The sequence below is a fragment of the Schistocerca cancellata genome, chromosome 3, assembly GCF_023864275.1.
Source record: "Schistocerca cancellata isolate TAMUIC-IGC-003103 chromosome 3, iqSchCanc2.1, whole genome shotgun sequence".
In the NCBI taxonomy this organism is placed as follows: Eukaryota; Metazoa; Arthropoda; class Insecta; order Orthoptera; family Acrididae; genus Schistocerca; species Schistocerca cancellata.
Window position 1 is genome coordinate 556,324,929 of NC_064628.1, and position 18,237 is coordinate 556,343,165.

General features: G+C 43.8%; 1 protein-coding gene across 1 annotated transcript in view; it reads left to right on the plus strand.

The window, feature by feature from the left end:
- Positions 1 to 4,628: 4,628 nt before the first annotated feature.
- The window catches only part of LOC126175399 (Ca(2+)/calmodulin-responsive adenylate cyclase), a 501,843-nt gene continuing 488,234 nt past the window's right edge, over positions 4,629 to 18,237 (plus strand). Inside the window, exon 1 of the mRNA XM_049922190.1 lies at positions 4,629 to 4,683. The gene's annotated coding sequence lies outside the window, so the exon portion shown is untranslated. The remainder of the gene's footprint in view (positions 4,684 to 18,237) is intronic.

Genomic DNA, 18,237 nt, shown 5'->3' on the forward strand with positions numbered 1-18,237 from the left:
CATGACAAAACTGAAAGTAATTCAACCGTTTAATTATCGAAGTTTCCTCAAACGCGCGATTACTGGTAAGATATTAAGACTCCGGCGGCAGTTCTAAAATCCATCTTTGGTGTCGACTATTCATTAGCGTGGCTTGTTTCAATGTCGTAGGGACGGTTCTACACCAGCTCTCCGAATCTCATACATCTATTAAAGAACTAACCCTTAGGCCATTATAATGTAATAGGCAAATTAGCGAAACAATTTGTACATAAATTGCGTGGACAAATGCCATGGAAATACACTCCTGGAAATGGAAAAAAGAACACATTGACACCGGTGTGTCAGACCCACCATACATGCTCCGGACACTGCGAAAGGGCTGTACAAGCAATGATCACACGCACGGCACAGCGGACACACCAGGAACCGCGGTGTTGGCCGTCGAATGGCGCTAGCTGCGCAGCATTTGTACACCGCCGCCGTCAGTGTCAGCCAGTTTGCCGTGGCATACGGAGCTCCATCGCAGTCTTTAACACTGGTAGCATGCCGCGACAGCGTGGACGTGAACCGTATGTGCAGTTGACGGACTTTGAGCGAGGGCGTATAGTGGGCATGCGGGAGGCCGGGTGGACGTACCGCCGAATTGCTCAACACGTGGGGCGTGAGGTCTCCACAGTACATCGATGTTGTCGCCAGTGGTCGGCGGAAGGTGCACGTGCCCGTCGACCTGGGACCGAACCGCAGCGACGCACGGATACACGCCAAGACCGTAGGATCCTACGCAGTGCCGTAGGGGACCGCACCACCACTTCCCAGCAAATTAGGGACACTGTTGCTCCTGGGGTATCGGCGAGGACCATTCGCAACCGTCTCCATGAAGCTGGGCTACGGTCCCGCACACCGTTAGGCCGTCTTCCGCTCACGCCCCAACATCGTGCAGCCCGCCTCCAGTGGTGTCGCGACAGGCGTGAATGGAGGGACGAATGGAGACGTGTCGTCTTCAGCGATGAGAGTCGCTTCTGCCTTGGTGCCAATGATGGTCGTATGCGTGTTTGGCGCCGTGCAGGTGAGCGCCACAATCAGGACTGCATACGACCGAGGCACACAGGGCCAACACCCGGCATCATGGTGTGGGGAGCGATCTCCTACACTGGCCGTACACCACTGATGATCGTCGAGGGGACACTGAATAGTGCACGGTACATCCAAACCGTCATCGAACCCATCGTTCTACCATTCCTAGACCGGCAAGGGAACTTGCTGTTCCAACAGGACAATGCACGTCCGCATGTATGCCGTGCCACCCAACGTGCTCTAGAAGGTGTAAGTCAACTACCCTGGCCAGCAAGATCTCCGGATCTGTCCCCCATTGAGCATGTTTGGGACTGGATGAAGCGTCGTCTCACGCGGTCTGCACGTCCAGCACGAACGCTGGTCCAACTGAGGCGCCAGGTGGAAATGGCATGGCAAGCCGTTCCACAGGACTATACATCCAGCATCTCTACGATCGTCTCCATGGGAGAATAGCAGCCGGCATTGCTGCGAAAGGTGGATATACACTGTACTAGTGCCGACATTGTGCATGCTCTGTTGCCTGTGTCTATGTGCCTGTGGTTCTGTCAGTGTGATCATGTGATGTATCTGACCCCAGGAATGTGTCAATAAAGTTTCCCCTTCCTGGGACAATGAATTCACGGTGTTCTTATTTCAATTTCCAGAAGTGTAGTAACGCTGTCCAAACAATAATCATCATGTAAACCCAATAAATGTTAATTGCAATTAGACACATTTGCGAATGTGGTCTTACACCACTGCGGATTCAAATTGAAACGAAGATGAATAATAAATAATTAATGTAGTGCAGCAGAGAAATGTAAACTGAACACATCCGTATAAATTTCGTTTAACAGCCCATTAATCTAGAAATTCGAAAGCAAATATTAAAAGCTGTCCACAGCACAGATTCTCACTATCAGTCCCAACATAAAATTAAGGCTCATTACCGTAAACAATTGCTGTAGTAACAAGCACAAAACATCAGACCTGAATCGCAGTATTAACCATAGCAATAAGTTAAAGTTGTCAGCTGCCTTAAGTCGCACAAATAAACTTGAAATTCGTATGGGTCTTCAGACTCAATCACTAAGAACCGCAATCAAATGTTCTAACAGAGTTCGTCGGCACTCACTAAAATAATTCGTAAGTCCAATGATCGGTACCTGAACGTTGGTAGTGTTTTAACTACCGCGGATACTCCCTCGCCCAGATTATGCAGACTGCCGTCAAGCACGCCCGCCGCTAAAATACCGCTCGTAAAAGGTAATAACATCCCCCAGACGGAGGGCTGAAAACCTTAGATAAAAGACCGTGTACGTGCCGCTGCTCGCCCGTAAATACCCTGGTGTGCAAAACTTAAGGACGAAACTAACTTTAGCGTGATGCGAGTATGTCAGTATGAAGTAACACAGCTCGATGAAAGTTAGATCATACATGGAAAGAACTGCTACAATATAGTATAGAAGGTAACTGAGAGAAATCTGCAATGAGACGAACAGAAATGACACTCTTATTCAGAGAGAGGGGTATCGTCAGGAGTGCGCTAGGGAAGTCTGATAGGACCGCTATTGTTGTTTATATACACCAGTGATTTGGCGGACAGGATGGGTGCTGATGATGCTGTGGTGTACGGTAAGGTGTCGAAGCTGACTGACTGTAGGAAGATACAAGACGATTTAAACAAAATTTTCAGTTGGTATGTTGAACGGAAGCTAGCCCTAAATGTGAAAAAATGTAAGTTAATGCGGATGCGTAAGAAGAACAAACCTGTAATGTTCGGATACAGTATTACTAGTGTCATGCTTGACAGTCAAGTCGTTTAAATATGTGGACGTAACGTTGCAAAGCGATATGAGGTGGAACGAGCATGTGAAAACTGTGTTAGGGAAGGCAAATGCTAGACTTCGGTTTGTTGGGAGAATTTTAGGAAAGAGTGGTTCACCTGTAAAGTAGACCGCATGTAGGAAGCTGGTGCGACTCTTCTTGAGTACTGTTAGTGTTTGGGATATGTACCAGGTCGGATTGAAGGAAGAGACAGAAGAAATTCACATTGCCGGTAGGTTCGGACAAAACTTAAATCTTACGGAGATGCTTCGGGAACTCAAATGGGAATCCCTAGAGGGAAGGTGGCGTTTCTTTCGGGAAACACCATTGAGAAAATTTAGACAACCGGCATTTGAAGCTGACTGCCGAACGATTCCGATGCCTTCAACTTACATCGCGTGTAAAGACCACCACGAAGAGAAGGTACAAGAAATTAGGGCTCATACGGAGGTGTGGAATCAGTCGTTTTTCCTCCGCTGTATTTGCGAGTGGAACAGGAGGGGAAGTGACAAGTAATGGTAGAGCGTGCCCTCGGTCACGCACACCACGGTAGCTTGCGGAGTATCGATGAAGATGTAGACAATAACTACAGTGGAGTCACCGCAATTTATGATGGTCCCCTGTAAATTTCAAGAGGCTGGACATGTTTCTTAATTGACAAAACGGACGATAATGCATGCTCTGCAACGTGCTCCCATCGCAGCCACAAGGTAGGTAAGGAGTTCCTGTAGTACGACGTTCCATTCCTCCATCAGCGCAGCTGAGAACTGTTGAACAGTCGTTGATGCATGTGGACGTGCTGCAGTACGTGTTCTCAACGCATCGCGCTTATGCTCGATGGAATTGAAGTCGGAGGAATGGGCAGGCCAGTCCATTTGCCGAATATCTCTCATTCCAAGAGTTCCTCCACCTGTTCCGCCCGCTGCGGTCGCGCATTGTTAGTCATACAAGTGTCAGAATTTTGTTTTATTGGTGCTGATTGCTGCGGATGCTACATTACCTATCTGGTTGGGCAGTATTGGAGAATTGGCAGATTTAGTTACAGTGTCTTAGACTAAGATGTCGCATGTGGTGTTCATCCAGGGTCATTCAAGTGTCTTCTCTCTCTCATTTATATCTCTGCTTATTGTGCATTAATATCTGTATGTTCAGTTTGTTTTGACTGTCATTTGTGTATTTGGCATAGTTTTTACCAGCTTATGTCTTTTGAAGTAACAAACGTTTCTTTATCTGGTGATGCATGTTAGATTACATTGATTTTGCGTTACTCGGTGCGTGTTGTTTCTTTATTCTTAAAAGCCGTAGTGTTCTCCAATATAAACCTACACATGACTTGCACAATTACTGGTCGACCCAACACTGAAACTTCACAATAAACGTTTCCACTGAAAACGGCGGAACTGCCTCTTTGTGTCAGAGGTCATTCTACGTCATAATTTTTTTACGTATCGCAGTAGACGGCGGGTTGCTTGAGATCACGGCACATAGTTCATCTTGGATCTTTTCAAGCAGGTTCCAGTGTGGACAGAGGTTTCCAATTGCGAATGTGTGGAACGGAATAAATTGTTCTAGCATTGGCCGTACAACAAAGGGAAACGCATATAGAACTTTTTTCACAGTTGAAGAAATGGAACCAATTTTATATCTGGATCATGTGTCTGCAAAGAAAAATGTGGAGGACTAGTGTGTGTAGAATCGTTTCATTCAATATGTTCCTTAACTTCGTTGCACCTGCAGCCTTTTAATTGAGTGCTCTGTTTCGTTACAGAGACGCACCGTCCCTGCATGGGTCGTCACGGGGCGTGAGGATCATCTGCAAAGGTAAGCTGCGCATGCGCCTTCCGTCAGCGCGTTTCTGTTCAGTATTACCAGTCACTGATATATTGCAGTTTCTTCTTACTCTTGGCAGAAATCTATATAATGGTCAGCTCATAAGCTGATTATTTAGGCAAATCAATCCGAGAAACTATCCCATTTTAGTAATAATAGGTGACTGGATAGACTGCAAAGTTCAGTTGCGCCTTTTCGTGCCATACCTTGTATCTCCAAGCAGAATGCAAAGTAATTTACTTCTGCATCTACACATATACTCCACAAGCCACCTTGCGGTGAATGGTGGAGGATACTTTATGTACTGTCGCTTTCCCTTTTCTGGTCCCGGCAGAGGTTCGAATCCTCCCTCGGGCATGTGTGTGTGTGTGTGTGTGTGTGTGTGTGTGTGCGTGTGCGCGCGGGGGGGGGGGGAGTGAGGAGAAGAGGCGGTAGGTGACGACTATCAGGAGGCCTCTAAATGAGCTCTGATTTCCACATTTTTCTTGTTGTGGTGGTGCTTTTGTGTTGTGGTGATTTCATGAGAGGAAGACACATTACCCTTCTTGTAACCCAAGACTTTGTAATATTAGTTGGAATCTTCGGCTGAATATTAATATATCCTGATAAGAGTCGCAAACTGACGAACAGTACTCAAGAATCTGTCTTACACTACTTTGTAAGCCACTTCTTTTATGGATGAAGCACATTTCCTTAAGATTCCCCACTGAATCTCAGCATGCCTTTTGCTTTACTTCACAGTTGGTTTTATCTGGCATTTCACTTTAGGTCGCTATGGGCGGTACCTCTACGTACTTCGCCATTGTTTGCAGCGATTTATCTCCAGTGGTCTAACCCAAAAGTAATCGATCTCTTCCGTTTATGCCTAGTTCGTCAACTTCATATACGTTCGGGTTCAACTGCCAGTTTCTCTGTGTTTCGCTGAACGCTTCCGGCGTTGCAAGGTTTCTGTATACTACAGCATCGTCTGCGAAGAACCTCTTGGAGCTTTGACTTTACCTAGTACACAGATTATATGTATTTTAAACATTATTTCACTCCCATTTTTCACTTCCACATTTGTCGGTTTAGTTCCGTTCAGAACGTCCTGTTACGTTTTATTTTGGTAAAGTCCTGAGTCCAGTCACAAATATGTTCTGTGATTTCGAAAACTCTTCTGTTGTTCACTATACAACAGTGTGGACCTGTATCGAATGGCTTTAGGTGGTCAAGGAACACACATCAACTTCTGCACCGTTGTTATCTACGCTCTGGATTTTAGCTGATTTTACTGGATCGCTTTTTGTGTAATTCAGTTTGATTTCTGTAAAAAAAATTATTTACAACCAGATTCAAAATACGTGATTCTGAGGGAGCTAGATTAGGAAACGAGACACTGCAAGTAGTGGATGAGGTTTTCTATTTGGCAGCAAAATAACTGATGATGGCCGAAGTATAGAGGATATTAAATTATTAAATGTACGCAGGCAGTGTCAAGAAAAGCATTTCTGAAGAAAAAAAATTTATTTACATCGAATATAGATTTGAGTGTTAGGGAGTCTTTTCTGGAGGGATTTGCACTTCTTGGAGCCATGTATGGAAGTGAAACATGGATGATTAACTGTTTTGACAAGAAGGTACAGCAGCTTTTGAAATGTGGTGCTACAGAAGAATGCTGAAAATTAGATGGGTAGAATGCGTAACTAATGTGGAGGTACTGGATAGAGTTGGGGAGAAAATAAATTTGTGGCAGAACCTGAATAAAAGGAGGATCTGTTGATAGGTCACATTTTGAGACATCAAGGGATCACCTGTTCAGTATTGGAGGGCAGTGTGGGAGGTAAAAGTCATAGTGAGGCCAAGAGTTGAATACAGCAAGCAGATCCAGAAGTATATATGTGGCAGTAGTTATTCTGAGATGTAGAGGCTTGCACAGGATAGGGTAGCATCAAACCAGTCTTCGGATTGAACACCACAAGAAGTCTTAAATTGTAATTGTCATCCTACTGTCCTGTTTTCTTCCTTTCTTTAAAAAAAGCAAGTATGACTGAAATTTAATGTCAGTCTTCTGACTGACGACGACGACGACGACGACGACGACGACGACAGCTAATGTAGATTCTGAAACTGTAAGTGTATTATAAAGGTCGAACAGAAAATAGTAATGACGTTTTGTTGATAGAACTGTGTGGTATGTATCTTACATATAGTGGTGGTCTCATCTTTTCCAATTTTCCGAACCTGAAGTCGCGGTACTGCCATAAATAGAGGCGGGATACACACATTGAGAAAGTGGCCCGTGATAATGTGCCGATTCGATGTCGTGCAGTGACTGAATTCATTCTAAAATTTAAAGAAAGGATATCCGCGGCAGACGTTAAGTGCTAATTGCATTAGTTGGTGGTGGTGGTGGGTAACGTAAAGATGAAACATTCAAAGAGCGAAAACACAGCTATTCGTTATCGGCCTCGCTCAGTTACTGCAACCCGCATCTCGTGGTCGTGCGGTAGCGTTCTCGCTTCCCACGCCCGGGTTCCCGGGTTCGATTCCCGGCGGGATCAGGGATTTTCTCTGCCTCGTGATGGCTGGGTGTTGTGTGCTGTCCTTAGGTTAGTTAGGTTTAAGTAGTTCTAAGTTCTAGGGGAATTATGACCACAGCAGTTGAGTCCCATAGTGCTCAAAGCCATTTGAACCATTCAGTTACTGCAATTCAGAACGCTGAGTGTCTGTACTCGTTAGAGAAAATAGGCTTTTTTTTTTTTCATACGCTACGGTACAGGATGTTGGAATAATGTCGGCTAGTTTTTTTAGAAGTTTGGTGTGTATTCTCTGTTATTAATTGCTTCAAAGAAACTGGATGAGACAGTTTCAGAACTACTAGAACTGAGGGCTAAGCTCTTCGAAGTGAACTGGAAGAATTGGAGTTCCTTACAGGAAAGCAGTATGTAAAATGTATTAAATTAAGTGAAGGAGTTCAATTTCAACACTTTTCCGTTTATTCGATCAGATGTTGCAACATAATGCTAGTAACTGGTTTGTACATGACGGTACAACTCTTTAAAGTTACAAATCAAGTGTGAGCTTCCACAGTTGTTCTTTGATGCAACACACATCCCCCTTGTGTTTGACTGTGGTACCCAACGGTAGGTTTAGCTGTTGTTTTGCGCGGCAGCGATTGTTACTAAAACATGCTGACTTTTATTAATTAACGTTATCTGATGTCTTTTGCTAAATTTTTGCCGATCAGGTTATAAAAGTAAGCCGTGTGCATCCTGTGGCTGTTTCGTTTGTGTATTCCTTTCGACAATCACTTTGTTGACGACAGGCCCTGCCTGCGTTTGCGAAGAGAATCGGATATTCACCAGAGTTATAGAACTTCCCATTTTGGTTTAAGATTGTACGTAAAGCATTTATTCTCATATTTCTCCTGATATAAGAAAGATGTTAAGTGCAGCTTTGGATAGAGCTACAGGTTAATGATAACATAGATAGCAGGCAGGATACAGGCTCTCAAGTTTTCGGCAGATACATGTAATTTCGTTTTTAAAATGTGTAGCTGGAATGAACCAATCCATATATCGTTCAACATTTGTTCCATGCGACGCCCTTTCAACGGGAAACGACAGTGTATACATAATTACGAATACATTTAAAAAAAAATGTAATTTGTATACCCATTCTAAACAGGGATTGGAAAGATGTATTCAGTTCAGCGACGTGGGTGGGTGGAGACAGCAAAACACGAACAACAACCAATACTCCAGCAGCGACTCTGCATACTGGTCGGGGATTTTTTAATGGATTTTTTTTCGTCTCAATCTTTACTTTGTTGTTTGCTTTGTTTTCTTGACACGTTGCAAATGTTGGATATAGACTTTGTATTTTTCCATGTGTTGCTCTACCACGAAAGAGACCTAATATGTGAAAGTAAAATGCAAAAGTAATTAGGGATTACAATATCTAGAAAAAGAAAAGTAACATACACTGTGCGTAAATAAGATAGTAAACAGAAGAAACACGTTTCCCAAGGAAAAACGTATAACGAGTGGAAAAGTCAAATCTACTAAACGAAATTTTATTCCGATGTTATTTGACACTTACAAGAACCACAAAGAATAAAGTAAAAACGTGCTATTTACTGTCTTGTAAATACAATATCTGATCAAAACTATCTGTAAACACAGGGTGCATCGAAATGAATCATCTGATTTAAAAAAAATCATAACTTATCTTATTTGAGATATGTGCGTGAACAGTGTACTGTTGGAAAAAGGAAACTCGCGAATTTTACATGGTTCCCACAAGGGAGCAGCAGTGTACGGACACTTCAGTTCTAGTAAAAATTATGTCGGGACAGCGGAAACCGTTTTGTGTTCTACGTTTTGTGCAGTGCGAGTGAGTAACAACTGTTCGGCGTGACTTTCGTACTAGGTATGGTGTGGATACTCCTACAGTACTGAGCATTAGACGATGGCACGAATAATTCCGAGAAACAGGTAGTTTGTGTAAAGGCAAATCGCCGGGCCGTCCCCGACTGTCTGATAGACGTCGAACGCATCCGCCTTAGTTTCATAAGGAGGCCGCAGAATTCCGTTCGTCGTGTAGCCTGACAGCTCAACATTCCCACGATGTCCGTTTGGCGTGTGTTGCGTCGACGTTTACACATGAAACCATACAAAATTCAGCTACTGCAAACTCTTCGTGAAGGTGACAAACAACAACATGTGGAGTTCGGTAATTTCGTTCTTGGCAATATGAAGGATGACAGTTTTCTTCCACTCTTAGTGTTTAGCGACGAGGTGAACCGTCATAATGTGAGAATATGTAGTACGGAACAGCCACATGAAGTTGTACAACATGAGAGGGACTCTCCAAAATTTAATGTGTTTTGTGCAATGTATGGTCCATTTTTCTCTGCCGACAAGACTGTTACAGGAAGCACATACCTCGTTATGCCTGAGAACTTTCTTTTCCCACAGTTTGAAACTGGTTCGAACGAATTCATTTGCCAACTGGATGGGGCACAGCCACACTGGCATCTGGAAGTGCGGGAAGTTTTACATCAAAGGATTACTGAACGATGTATCGGTCGTACTGGACCAAATGTTCGGCATTACGTAACGGGCCTCCAAGGTCGACGGAGCTGATTGATTATTTCTTGTGAGGGTTCATAAAAGACTCTTTATGTTCCTCCGTTACCAACAAGAGTGAATGAACTGTGGCGTCACATAATAGCGGCTGTGGAAGCTGTAACTCAAGACATAGTCGATGCAGTGTGGGAACAATTTGAATACCGCATTGACATGCCGTCCACTTAAATGGGGACATATTGAACATCTATGAAGAGGTATGAAAAACAACTTTTTGAGTTTCCCGTTCATCAAAAAACAAAATTCATTGTATATGTTTATTAATTTCAGAAATATAGACGTGCCAAATCGGATGATTATTTTTGATACACTCCGTGGAGTATCTTAGTAGACACTTAAATGGGATGTGTACACTGTGAGGCAATGGTTTGAGGACAGTAAAATTCCTGAAATGGGCTGACCCACCCAGATTCCCGACTGGAACCCAACGGTATAACTTTGAAGTGAGCTAGGACGTAGACTTCTCTCCATACCCCAGCATCCAGCATCACTACCGTCTCTGGTTCCAGCTCTTCAGGAAGAACCGCCTGCCATTCAGACACCTCATGCATAGTGTTCCGAGCAGATTTAAAGCTTCCATAAAGGGTAACATTATGGCTGTTTGAGCTTTGCTTGGAGAAGTGTAAATGAGGTGCCTTTACTGTCTGTGGAGGAATGGCAGACGGTTCTTCCTGAAGAGCTGAAACCAGAGAAGGTAGTGATGTCTGATGCTGGGGTATGGGGCGAAGTCGATGTCCTAGCTCACTTCGACGTTATACCGTTGGGTTCAGGTCGGGACTTTGGGCGGGTCACCCCGTTTCAGGAACGTTACTGCCCACAAATCACCGCCTCACAGATGGTGGTTTATAACAGGATGCACCCTCATATGGATACAATCGATCACCACCTCACAATTGTTCCTCTCCTGTACGCAGTAAACAGTGTTGTATGTGTTCATGTCTTCCCGCAATCAGCGTATTCTTAAGCACAATGAGGGGGACCACAACCTAACCACGTAAAACATCCCGTATCGTAACGACAGCTGCTGCGTACTTCACAGCTGACACTACACATGACGGCAGATAACGTTCTTCAGGCATTCACCTAACCCAAACTATTCCTTCGGATTGCCATGATGTAGAGCGTGATTCGTCTCTCGAAATCACTCGTTTCCACTCCTCTACTAGGGAGTGACGTTGCTCTCCACCCCACCTCAATGTCGCTTGGCATTAACTAGAAAAGTATATTGCTTATTGAAAAGCTTCTCTACCATCGTATCCCATTCCTTTTAACCCCCTACGGACTGTCGTGGTAAATGGACTGCTGATAAAAATTTGGACTTAAGAATGATTCCTTCCGGTGATTTCATGCATTTTTTTTTATAACCACCCTCCGCAAAACTGGACGGTCCTTATCCATAAGTACACGAAACTTAGCTTGTCTTGGTCATCCAGTGACTAGGCTGCATTCGAAGTCATTGATCTCTCCTGAACGACCCGTTCTGTTGTTTATGGCCGGCCGCGGTGGTCTCGTGGTTCTAGGCGCGCAGTCCGGAACCGCGGGACTGCTACGGTCGCAGGTTCGAATCCTGCCTCGGGCATGGATGTGTGTGATGTCCTTAGGTTAGTTAGGTTTAAGTAGTTTTAAGTTCTAGGGGACTGATGACCACAGAAGTTAAGTCCCATAGTGCTCAGAGCCATTTGAACCATTTTTTTGTTGTTTATGCTTCTCTACTGACAACGTAATACTCCCTGCCTCCTGTTACGCTGACGAGTCATCCTATCGTGATATGTAGTGCTCAATTCCGCACTACCTAGGGATTTACCGATACTGTTTCTTGGACAGTACATTCATTGATACCTTGGCATGAATATATTTTTTCGAGGCTATAAAAACTGCTCTCAAATGATTGGACGACATTTTCTTCCAAGTCGGATGTCAACAGTGTGGAGAAATAATCAAATCACACGACCTTTGTCAAAAGCATTAACAATGATTTTTGCTTTGGTCGTTAGTAAATTCTATTGTCATTGCCACTTCCTTAATTCTGTTACTGCTCTTCGACTTTTGTAGGGATCATCTCTTGAAAACCTCATTGTCACCGCGCGTAACTGGACAGGACAGACCTTCACAATGTACGCGAAAACAACAATTACGGAAACACGCGATTCTCGTACAGGAATAATACACAAGGGGCATTGCAGTTTATATACTTGCCAGGAACAGTCGACTGAGTCACGATAGGGCTTCAGGAGAAGCGTCGTCTGTATCATCAGCTGCACACGAGCAGCACATCTCGCCCTAACAGTGTAGCGAAGTTTTAAACACTTGGGTGTTGGGGAAAAAGTAAAACTGCTGAGGTATTTTGGAGACAGTGGCAGTGGGATGTACTGTAAATCAATGGGAGAAGGAGGAGACTGTGTGGGAGAGACATACATAGACATCGGCAATGAGAGGGAGATGCTGAGTATGTAGGCTTACCTAGAAAGAGAGACCGAGTAAAAGCATTTAGCAAGTTCTGTTTTAAAAGAGCGCATATATATTCGCATGCCAAAATTTTTGGTGAGGAATGTGGAATGATGGTTTGAGGCAGCTTTTCCCGACTTTCCTGTCGGAGCCTCTTAAGAAGAAACATATTCATGTTTTTCTCCTCTGGTGTCAGAACTGTATCTTTGCCCGAAAGAAATTTAAAGAAGCACAGGTCACTACCGAAGGCACTGTGACAGAAAAAGAAGAGGAGAGAGCATAATTGTTTGTAGTACCTCGTCAGGTCAACAACTTGCTTTGCCCGTAAGAACAGCCATCAACGGCAGTGACACATCCGTATTCGACGAAGGCGCGCCACATCCAGGTGTATATTGGCGCAGCGGTGAGGAGCTGCGTGGCTGGCAAAGTTGCCTCGTAAGGCGATGTGTTATTAACGGCCCATTGAAGTTAACGCGGTTGACGCAGGTTAACCTCTAATGGAGCGTAACTCAGCGCGGCACACTTTCTGTGGCGCTGCCGGCGGGCGACGGGCGCATCGACCTGCAACCCTATACTAGCAGCGTAATAGAGTATTCGCCACCGCGCCCGTCCTCATCTTTTACACACACACACACACACACACACACACACACACAAATATTGCTTATGCGGTTACAATGCGCCAATCAATATTTTCAGCTGTTTTCTCTAAGGTGTACAATTCGGTGCACTCAACATCCCTCCGTCGCGGGGCAGCCTTTGGGGCTAATCACCCGACATCGATGCGCAACTCCTCACCAATCGTACGAGGAAAGTAGTTAAACAGCAGGCCCCGTGCCTCATTCACAGTCTCTTAACTACAGTGAAATGATTGACGCCGGCACGGTAGCTCAGCTTGTTAGGTCAGAGAGCTGGTTGGCCTCTGTAATAAAAAACTGAGTAGAAGGATCAACAAACGAACATAAAAGGATGTCATGCGACGCCTGCAACGACCAAACACAACGGGAAAAAGAGCCTGATGCCAGTATTTCGCTTAACTCGCCATCTTTCTACAATACTAGCACGCCCAGGAACACTTCTTGCAGTGTAATTATGGTCGCAGTCATTCTCTTGTTGGAGAAAACTAGTAATTAAAATGCCAAGACCTCGTGAAACCTTTTCAAAGTTACGAAAACGAAGTAAACAACACAGTAAAGATGTAGCAAACATGAAAGCACAAAATCCGTTTCTACACTGAAGACACAAAGAAACTGGAACTCCTGCCTGATATCGTGTAGGACCCCCGCGAGCACGCAAAAGTGCCACAAAACAAGATGGCATGGACTCGACTAATGCCTGAAGTAGTGCCGGAGAGAATTGACACCATGAATCCTGCAGGGCTGTCCATAAGTCAGTAAGAATACGAGGGGGTGCAGATATCTTCTGAACAGCACGTTGCAAGGCATCCGACATATGCTCAATAATGTTCATGTCTGGGGAGTTTGGTGGGCAGCGGCTATGTTTAAACTCAGAAGAGTGTTCCTTCAGCCATTCTGGACGTGTGGGAAGTCGCTTTGTCCTGCTGGAGTTGCCAAAGTAAGTCGGCAGGCACATTGGACATGAATGGATACAGGTGATCAGACATGATGCTTACGCACATCTCACTCGTCAGAGTCGTTTCTAGTCGTATCAACGGTCCCATATCACTCCAACTGCACGCGCTCCACACCATTAGACAGCCTCCACCAGTTGAACAGTCCCTTGCTGACATGCAGGGACCATGGATTCATGAGGTTTTTTCCATACCCGCACACGTCGGTTCGCTCGATACATTTTGAAACGAGACTCGTCCTACGAGGCATCATGTTTCCAGTCATAAACAGTCCAATGTTGGTGTTGACAGGCCCAGGACAAACGTAAAGCGTTATATTGTGCATTCATCAAGGCTACACGAGTGGGCCTTCGGCGCTGAAACCCCATAACGTTGATATTTCGTTGAATGGTTGAATGATTCGCACGCTGACACTTGTTGATGGCACAGCATTGAAATCTGCAGCATTTTACGGAAGGGCTGCAATTGTGCCACGTTGAACGGTTCTCTTCAGTCATCGTTGGTCCCGTTTTTGCAGGATCTTTTTCCGGCCACAGCGATATCGAAGATTTGGTGTTTTACCGGATTCCTGATATTCATGGTACACTCGTGAAATGATCGTACGGGAAAATTCATCGCTATCTCGGAGATGCTGTGTCCCATCGCTCGAGCGCCGACTATAACACCACGTTCAAATCCACTTAAATCTTGTAAACATGGCATTGTAGAAGGAGTAACAGTTGTAACAACTGCGCCAGACACTTGTTGCCCTATATAGGCGGACCGCATCGCCGTATTCTGCCTGTTTACATTTCTCTGTATTTGAATACACATGCCTATACCAGTTTGTTTGGCGCTTCAGTGTATAATAGGAGTGAGCTCGACCAGAATAGATTATAAAGCTGCCGATGTTAGCAGACGCCGCCAGAGTCCCTTGTCTCTGTGCACGCACAGCCTGCAGCATACTCCGTAATTTAGATCTCCACATTCGATACAATGTATAGAGCGTTGACGTAATAGATACACTCGCGTCGTGTTTCGTTGCTGATTTACTTGCAGGCATGAAAAGAGCACACACTTCGAGTAGTCGATAGGTGCAGAAAGTCGCACATGTAAAATGGGCTGAAAACAGGAGCAGGGGCCGAACAACAAAGCTTTCCTCATCCCGATTTGTGAGATAGCGATGCCGGGGTGCTCGCAGCAAAGGCTGTGTAATTGATCGCTGGCAATCAACGTGACAGCAGCAAACTCCTGAACGCGAATGGTGCTGATCTACACGAACGGTCCTAACACATTGCCGCTCCCAACGTGATGAGAGACAACAATGGCGTTAACTTCCGTAGTATTGCTGTACACTAAGTGATACATCTCAGATCAGCCATCGAATGCGCCGGACCGTTACTCTCAGTTCTGTTTGTAAACATGGCAGCGGAAGGGAATGAACGGCCGTTGTCTTTGCCCCTCAAGTTGATACCAGTTCTGCGCGAATTATCCGATCGAGGGAAAATTGGTATGCGTACTCCACCGCGCGGCTTCACGTTACATTCAAACTTAACGGTCAGCAACTATTAAGGAAATTCTCCGTTTTGAGCTGTTTCTGCATTAATCGGATGGAGAATGTGAAAATGGACCATCAGGGCGCGATTCATAGTCGCACGTGGTCTTTTTTTCCCTTGTGGCTAATTTAAGTAACTAAACTTAAAGATTGAACCTTATTGATGGATCTTGGTGGAGCAGGATCATTTTTTGCGATAGTAAAGTTTGTGTACACACTTTGGCCAAATCTTACATCAACAAGTCAAGCTTAGGTACTGGCGCCGTCCCTGCCCGTGATTGTTGATTCATCCAGCGGTTTTGTCAAACACAAATGGTTGCGAAATTGCCGTTGAACCATTAAGTTCCAGAAAAAATAGCACTTTCTCTCTCATTAATTGCATATTTGTGAGCCTCTTTTCTTCTTTGATTTCATTACGGAAACTATAATGTACAATAAACAGAGGCCTTTTAAGTTCCCAGGAGTCTGCAAGGATGTTCCTGATGTTTTACGACGTCGTGTAAGACAATGAACGCCGTCGTTCCACTTCAGGCCGTCTTCTTTACAGCTATACTGGTATCTGGTGACCATTTCGTTTCAATATTCCTAACGTGATGAAATAGTATGTCTGAGATGGATTTAAATTTCAATGGCAGCTTTTCGGGAGCTCTGCTCTTACAGTTCAGTTCTCCGAGCAGCTTTCGAAAAATCATACAGTTGGCCCCCTTCCGTGCTTCGATGTACAAAATGGTTAGTCTCTCTTCGTAAGTCATTCTGGTTACAGGTGGTAGAGTTAAAATAAATGTTCAGAATCTGGTGTCAGTCTATTGCTTGCAATAAGCAAGAATCTGCATAATTAAGCAGTTTCCCATTCGACGCCCACGGTTCAGTTTTCATGTTAATTTACTGCTCCATGTTAATTTACTGCTCCACCTACCTCGACTTTATTTACATATTGAGTGAGCCGAATTTGCAAAGTCTGCGTTAATCACTAGCCCACATTGATCGTTTGCTCCCATAGCCTTCTCATCTCGAATTACTTCGTATGCATGTAATTTTAAGCAATTTAACGGACTGTTTATTTGTGAGTTAATATTTTTTCCTGTGCTGGATGCTCTTTTCAATTTTGATAGTAGATTTCAATAATGGCTTTCTCCTTGAGTCGCTTGAAGAAACCACAAATGGCACGCATCAGAAGACTTACAGCAGACATCACATTTATCTTGATGTCGAATTACAGTCCTGTTTTTAAGCAGTAGCACAGTTCTACATCCTTAGGTTTGTTTATAAAGAACTCTTCTGCTACCAGTCACGATTTTATTTATTTTATTTTTCGCACGACGCTTTTCGGGAAATGAATCACATTTTCAAGTGCGTTCTTTGTGTTTGTTATGCCATTTCTATGGGATGTTGCCGATGTGTGAGTGTCTGCTTCATTTCGTTGACTTTAAAGAAAACACGCGATTATTAGTTGGTTGTCGATCTTTTTGTGAAGTTAGTATTAAAAACAATTTCACACATAAGATTCAACGAGCACTTCCAACAACTGGGTATAATTCCGAATTATATAAAAGTGAAAATATGTTCTAACAGCAGTATCGCAAAAGTTATAAAAGGCAGTTATACAAGAAGAAGGACTTACTAAACAGGAAGTTACTCAACATGCAGATAGAAGCAGCAAACAACATGAAACCCACACTTTATGACAGCATATGTAAGCACATCCAAGACATAGTTGGCTCAAATGGCTCTGAGCACTATGGGACTCAACTGCTGAGGTCATAAGTCCCCTAGAACTTAGAACTACTTAAACCTAACTAACCTAAGGACAACACACACATCCATGCCCGAGGCAGGATTCGAACCTGCGACCGTAGCGGTCGCGCTGTTCCAGACTGTAGCGCCAGAACCGCTCGGCCACCAGCGGCCGGCCAAGACATAGTTGACAAGGAGTATTTGACCATTTGCAATACACATAACAAGAAACTACAGACCCTGACATCCAAACAAAACACGAAATCCAACCTTGAGATAACTGACAAAAACACACACACGCATTTTAGAACAAAGTGGTGAATAACACAGATATAAATTTGACCAAAGAGAAAATGATCTGCTCCAAAAAGGACTAAAATAGTATGTAAAACCTAAGCTCAACAACCATGCACAAACAGATCATAGCTGCAACTAAAAATGCAGCAGATGTTGCAAAATTAAATTGTAATACAAAAGCAGCAATAGGTCACAAAGCAAGCAGGCTTCTCGAGAAAGAAATGAATAAAGATAAATTTAGATCTAAATATAAAATAAATTATGAAAAACACTAAAATCCATAAATAACAAATTGAAAAACAACCAATTCATAGTCGTAAAGTCAGACAAAAGCAATACATTAGTTGTGATGAAATAAAAGGAATACGTAGACAAAACACGTGGATTTTTTGATGCTAATAACATTCAGCACACCATTTCAAAATAAAATTAAGGAACAATTAAAGAACACACATTTCCTACTGACAGAAACTGAAAAGAAACACGTTACATGCATGAATCCAAAAGCACCACGCCTAAGAGCACAGCCAAAAATACACAAAGATGGAAATCCGATATGTCCCGTGGTCAACTCTATAAATAGCACAGTATACAAACAATCACAAAAACTGAATAGCATACTGATGAAAAATTATACATATGAAGCTACATATTCCATAAAAACAACATGATACTAGCTAAAGAACTAAAAACCAGAAAACTCCCCCAAGACGCTCTGTTTATATCACTCGACATCACCAACCTTTACTCAAACATACCCATACAAGAAGCTGTAATAGTAATACACAAGAAACTGTCATTCACGGAAATTGTTG